The sequence below is a fragment of the Saccopteryx bilineata genome, unplaced genomic scaffold, assembly GCF_036850765.1.
Source record: "Saccopteryx bilineata isolate mSacBil1 unplaced genomic scaffold, mSacBil1_pri_phased_curated manual_scaffold_180, whole genome shotgun sequence".
Taxonomy (NCBI): domain Eukaryota; kingdom Metazoa; phylum Chordata; class Mammalia; order Chiroptera; family Emballonuridae; genus Saccopteryx; species Saccopteryx bilineata.
The window spans coordinates 25,378-32,516 of NW_027095575.1; the positions used below are offsets into that span (position 1 = coordinate 25,378).

A 7,139-nucleotide genomic window follows, 5' to 3' on the forward strand; every position below is an offset into this window, starting at 1 on the left:
CACATATTTCCCTGGAATACCATAGGGCACACCGGGAAATCTTCTAGGGTGCACCAGTGTGCCCTGGTGCACACTTTGAGAACCACTGCATTAAAGAGTTTATGAGTTCCAACTTTATGGGGAACAGTTTTAAATCTATTGGAAAGTGTATACTTAGATGCTATAATTTGCTATACACTGTTTCTAAGGTAACAACTTTACCTTGAGGTGAAAAATCTTGTAGGGAAGGAAAAAGATATGTGACATTGTTCAAAATAAATATATTTTTTAATTGTTTTACTTTTCGATTACAGTTTATATTCAATGTTATTTTATATTAGTTTCAGTGTCCAGTACAAGTGTTTAGACAATCAAATTCTTTACAAACTGATTCCCCCTTGGTTTTCCAGTTCCCACCTGGCACCATACATAGTTATACAATGTTATACTTTACATCACCATGAATATTTTAAGGGATATTATAAAATCTGAGTGATGGTGTAGGAATGCCAATTCTCTATTATCCAGCAGCATTAACAATGGTTGATCAACTCAGGGTCAGGTAACATGTACTGACCCTGGTCTTTTCTACCCTCTATCAACTTATGTTCATGATGCAATTTCACTTTCCTAAGAGTTCTTATGGGTAAATGGGTGACAAGCTCAACTGCCTCATCAGTAAGTTGACAAACCCTTCAGATGATTCTGAGCATGTCAAAGTTTGGGACCATACTCTAACAAGAGATTGAATAACTTCATTCTTCATTCACATCTTTCTGTTTGTTTGAAGACAAAGAAATAGTTCAGAAAGAACATGTCATGTCTTTTTTGTTTGTTTGTTTGCTTGTTTCAGTCTCAGCATTTGACACAGATTAAAAGCAGAATTAGTGATCCATAAATATTTGGGCCAATAAACAGAAGGAAGAAAAGAAAAAGAGTGAGAGATGATGATGGCATGAGAAATTATCAGAAGGAAAGATCTGAATATTCTCTTAGGTTCACCATATAAACAGAGGTTTTTCTCTTTTAGTTTAAACGCTGGTTCTCAGACTCTACAAATGTGAAGTTCATCTGGAAAGCTTGATAAAACATAGGTTTCTGGTCATCACTCCCAGAGATAATTGCAGTAAGTCTAAAGTGGTACCAGAAATTGACATGCCTATCAAATTTCCATTTGATGCAACTGCAACATGCCTAGGGACCATTCATTTTATTTTATTTTCACCCCATCTTTGCCATCAGATTCATCAACAACAAGGAACTTAGAAACCAAACAGATGTTTCAGAATTCCTGCTGCTGGGATTGACAGATGATCCAGAGCTGCAGCCACTCCTCTTCTACCTATTCCTGTCCATCTAACCGGTCACCATTCTGGGAACCTGCTCATCATTCAGGCCGTCAGCTGACTCCCAGCTGCACACCCCCATGTACTTTTTTCTTTTCAACCTGTCATTTACTGACATCTGTATAAGCACAATCATCATCTCAAAGATGCTGGTGAACATCCAAGCACAGAATCAGAGCATCACTTTTATAGGCTGCCTCACCCAGATTGGCTTTGTCATGATTTGGGGTGGATTTGAGAATTTTCTTCATGCAGCAATGGCTTATGACCACTACGTGGCCATTTGTCACCCCTTGAGATACACAGTTATCATGAATGTCCATCTCTGTATTCAACTCATTCTACTCTCACTGTTCCTTTGCACTGCAATTGCCCTGCTCCAGTTTGAAGGTGTTGTGGCTGTTCTTTTGCAATGATCTAGAAATATCTCACTTCTTCTGTGAGCTTGCTCAGGTCATTAAGCTTGTGTGTTCTGATACCCTCATCAATAACATCCTCATATATCTTGTTATAATCCTATTTGCTTGGTATTCCTCTGTGTGGAATCATTTTCTTACACTCAAATTCTCTCCTCTGTTTTGAGAATGCCAACAACAGGAGAAAAGCTTAAAGCCTTTTCCACTTGTAGGTCTCACCTCTTGGTTGTCTCCTTGTTCTATGGAACTATTTTTGCAGTGTACTTTACTTCTGCAGTTAGTTACTGACTCACCCAGGAAGACTGTAGTGGCTTCTGTGATATACATTGTGTTTCCTCAAATGATGAATTTTTTTATCTACAGCCTGAGAAACAGGGACATAAAATGAGCCTTGAAGAGACTCATTGGTAGGATATCTTTTTTTCTGATCCTGTGCCATTTACTTTAGGCTAGGGTTTCTAGAATGCGTGAAAGTGATACAAATACTTGTTGAGCCACAATGCTTGATTCTTCTATTACCAGAGTATTCTAAAATGACTAGAAAACATAATGACCAAGTTTATTTTAACTTGGGATTGAACCCAACATTACTTGTTTTCCAGCTCTATAATTTTTTATACAATGTTAGTTCTCTAAACTCAATTTCTTCTCTCAGGGTCTCTAGAAGTAGAGCCTGAGGCAAGATTTTAGTGTACATTATATCCTCAGAAATTAATCTTATAACTGGAAGTTTATACTCTTTGATTAACATCTCCCCATTTCTCCCATCTTCCATACCCTGGTAACCATCACTCTACTCTGTTTATAAGTGGATTTTTTAGATTTCATTCATAAATGATCTTATACAGTTGAAACTTATGTTAAGTTTCAACCAAGTTGTTACAGACATGATTTTCTTCTTTCTACTAGCTGAATAATATTAAATTGTGTGTGTGTGTGTGTGTGTATCTCAAATCTTTATCCATTCATGTGTTAATGGACATAGTTCAGTTGATTCTATAACCTAGCTAACTTGGCTATTGTGAATAATGCGGTGATGAACATGGGTGATCTCTGTTAGAACCCATTTTTTTTTTGTATTTTTCTGAAGTGAGAAGTGGGAAGGCAGGGAGACAGATTTCCACATGCGCCCAACTGGGATCCACCTGACAAGCCCACTAGGGGGTGATGCTCTGCCCATCTGGGGAGTTGCTCCATTACAAAAGGAGCCATTCTAGTGCTTGAGGTGGAGGCCATTGAACCACCCTCAGTGTCCAGGCCAACTTTGCTTCAATGGAGCCTTGGCTGCGGGAGAGGAAGAGAGAGACAGAGAGAAAGGAGAGGGGTAAGGGTGGAAAAGCAGATGGGCTCTTCTCCTGTGTGCCTTGGCCAGGAATTGAACTCAGGACTTCTGCATGCCAGGCTAACACTCTGCCACTGAGCCAACCAGCCAGGGCCTCTATTAGAACCTAATTTTAATTATTTTAGATATATACACAGTAGGATTGATGGATCACATGGTACATTACCATTAAAAAAATATCCAATGCTTCCTTTGTCTTCAATAAAAATTTCATATAGGAGAAGTTTTTCTTGTTACTACTTTTTATATGTCCCAGAACCAAACATTTTAATTACTATAGCTTCATATTACCTTTTTTTTTTCTTTTTTGTGTGTGACAGAAACAGAGAGAGGGACAGATAGGGACAGACAGACAGGAAGGGAGAGAGATGAGAAGCATCAACTCTTTGTTGTGGCACCTTAGTTGTTTATTAATTGCTTTCTCATATGTGCCTTGACCAGGGGTTACAGCAGAGTGAGTGACCCCTTGCTTAAGCCAGCGACCTTGGGTTCAAGCTGGTGAGCTGTGCTCAGACCAGATGAGACTGTGCTCAAGCTGGCAATCTCAGGTTTTTAAACTTGGGTCCTCTGCGTCCCAGTCCAACACTCTATCCACTGCGCCACCACCTGGTCAGGCTCATATTATCTTGATATTTGGTAAGGCCAATATTTCACTTTGTTATTTGTCATCAAGGTGAATAATCATCCTCCATTGCTCTTTTATACAAATTTCAAAATCTGCTTCTCACATACAGACAGAGAGAGGGACAGTAGAATTCCAGGATTGGTCTTAAATCTAAAAAACTATTGGGGGAAAATAAATATCTCTATGATATTGTGTATATTTATCCAAAATTAAAATGTTCTTTCCATTTTTTAGGTCTTCTTTTGTGTTCTTTAGTAAAATGTTACTGATTTTTCCACAAAGTGTTTTCATATCTTTTCTTAGACCCCTTTCCAGGTATTTATTTATCATTTCATTAATAGTGGCTTTTAGAAATTACCCTTTTTAAATATGTTTTGCTTTGTAAAGTCATGCAATTAATATCTGTATAGTATTTTGATTTTAGCAACCTCACCTTTTTTATCTTAACAATGTACACATTCTCTTGTTCTAATAAAGTATGTATAGTTTTTTGGCATTATTTACCTACTTATTAATATTTTTGTTAATGTATGTTTATTTATAATTTTACTTAGAAAATTAAATTTAATGAAGTGACATTGATGCAGAAGTATTCATAGGTTTTAGGTAAACAATCTATATCATTTGAACAGTTGGTTGTGCTGTGTGCCCATCACCCAAAGTCAAATCATTTATTTCTTCTTAATGACTCAAATTTGAACTATACTGCTCACAAAAATTAGGGGACATTTCAAAATAAATACAAAGTGATAAAACATCCCTTAATTTTTGTGAGCAATGTATGTTGTTTGTATGAAAACAGTGTTAGTCAGCATCAGTTATATTTGTTTTGGATTTCAAAAAGAATGTTTTGAGTATTTGTCCATTAAATATTTAATTTATTGTAGATTCTTTCTGAAATATTCTTTTTATTCTCGCATCACTATTTTTATCATCATGGAAGGATGTTGCACTGTATTCCAATGCTTTTTCCATAACTTCATGAAAATAATCATATGTTTAGGTCTTTACTCCATAAATGTGTCAAATTATATTCAAGATTCTAATGCACACATTTATTCATTCATTTAGCACATATTGAGAACACACTGTTGCCAGGCCCTGTGCTAAGTAAGTGCTGATGATTAAACTGCACAGAAAGAGAAAAGCCAGTGCTCAGAGAGGGTGCATTCCTCAGAAGGGAGACAGGTGATATATGAGAGATAAATGTGGGCCTCTGTGATGGGACAGCCTTCGGCCTCTGCACGGAGAATCAGCTGTTGCCCCAGCTTCCAGGTGTGCTTCTGGCAGAGACCCCTCAGGCCAGTCCCCTTTGGGGTCAGCCTCTCAGAAGAGAACCAGTGCACCTAAGGGCACTCTTTCTTGCCAGGGTTGCATATAATGATTGATCTGTGCAGGTGGTAAGACCTGGACTCCTCAGTAAATTGCCCCAATTTACAGCAATTCTGAAGCAACATTCCCACTGTAGAACTTTCTGCAGAGTGAGGGGAGTTTGACATTGGAACTCCATTACATTCACTTTCTCTCTGCCCAGTCCTACATTAGTCCCTTTTCTTCCATGGGGACTAATCCAAGAACTCCCCAGTAAACCCCTCCATGCTGGTCTCTGTCTACATGTCTGCCTTGCAGTGGACTAATCTAGTACCATACACAGAAACTATTGTGATGAAATTGGAAAAGGTGTTTATAAAATTCTGAAGTCTGCCTATATTGATTATGGTCATAATTGTTTATGATTACAAATTATAATATGCTGTATAAAATATACAAAGAGAAGATCAGGTTCAGGAAACAATTCTTGACTCTTAGAGAGAAACATCTTTGAATGATTCCATTTTAAAAGCAGTTTTCTACACTTATAAATACATTTTTATACCCACATATATAAACTGTTTTCACACTTGAAATTAGAATCTGGTTTCTTGATATCATTAATTAGATAGAGATGCCATGATTTGTACCTAAAAACCTGAAGATTGAAATTCAATTGGAGAAAGAAGGTATATCCATGTGTACAATGTATAGGAAATAAATGTGAAAGAAACAGAGAAGCCTGGATGGGAACACCTGGCCTCTCTGGTTAGAGCATCAGCCACTCTGAATTTCTTTCTTTTATAGTTTTGGTCTTTTGGAATGTACAGTCTCCTGGGATGCGAATAACAGTAAAAGTGTTTGTCTAATGAGGCACTTTAAATATTATTCCCCCTGGGATACAGAGGCAGCAAATAGTCTCTCTGTGACCACCTCACTCAATAGTCCTGCCCCGTCACAAAGTAACACCTGAGCTTCTTCCCAGAGAAGATCCCTCTTCTCCAGAAACCCAGGACCTTACTCAGTTCCTCTGACCTTCTCAGAGACAGAACTTCAAGTGCCATCTCACAATAATGCCAGCCCGTAACCTAAAGTCCCTTAGACAAGGCTTGGGGCATGAGGGCGAGTGTTTACTACAGTTTCTTCCCTGCACTTCTGTGAAGAGAATCCATGCCTAAGATGATCAACACTAAGTCCCCTGTCTGACTCTTGCCCGCCCGCCCTGCCCTTTGGCTCCCAGCGGTTTCATTGGCAAACTTGTGCTGCCTCATTGAAGGGCGCCGCGCGGGAAGGCTCAGCCGGCAACCCCGTGTTTTTACCTGTAGGGAGTTTTCGCGCACAAGCTCCTAGGTCGCTCACTTTTTTCCGTCTCGCGCTCTTTTTCTTTCTTCCTTTCTTTTCATTCCCCAGCACAGGCACTTTTTCCGCTCACAGTGCTCGCGCTGGCTCGCTCGCGCCCTCCTTCCTGCTGGGCTTGGTGGAGCGTGACAGCCGGCAGCTCTCCCCGCACCCCTCTACCCGCGCTCTGGCGGAGGTGGTAGCCCCGGCGGTGCTCCGACTCTTTCCAATATGGCACGGGTGCAGGCGCCCGTCCCCCAACTCCCATCCACGCTCCTCCCGTCAGCCCACGCCCCTCGTGCCCCGCACCCGCGCGCTGAGCGCCCCACAGCCTGGCTTCCCCCAACCAGCCTAAGAGTCGTTTTGCCCAGCCAGAGGTGCGCGGCATGCAAGGCGTCCACGGACTGATGTGCTGGGGGTCCAGCGCCGCCAGCCAACCCCGCCCCTCGTGCCACCAGCCCACAACTTGCAGTGGACACCCCCAAGCCTTGGCGCAGGGCACACAGCGGCCTGACAGTACTGCGGTCCCACAGGGACCAGCCCCGACGGGGAGACGCGCCCCTGGGGATCCAGCGTCCATCCCGTCCCTGCTCCAGCCCACAAGGGAAGGGCCCCCGCGCCTCACCTCGGGTTGTGGACGGAGCCCAGAAAACCGAGTGGCATCCCTGGGTCCATCCTGGCTTATGGGCCCGGAGGAAGCTTGCGCTGTTGTCCGCACGTGACCCCCCCCCCCAAGATAGCATTAGCAAAGAAAAGGACCGGCGGCCCGATCCCAGATGGGT

General features: G+C 41.5%; 1 pseudogene; it reads left to right on the forward strand.

Annotated features, from left to right (window-relative positions):
• Positions 1-518: 518 nt before the first annotated feature.
• On the forward strand, positions 519-6,712 carry LOC136318414 (olfactory receptor 7G2-like; annotated as a pseudogene).
• Positions 6,713-7,139: the final 427 nt, after the last annotated feature.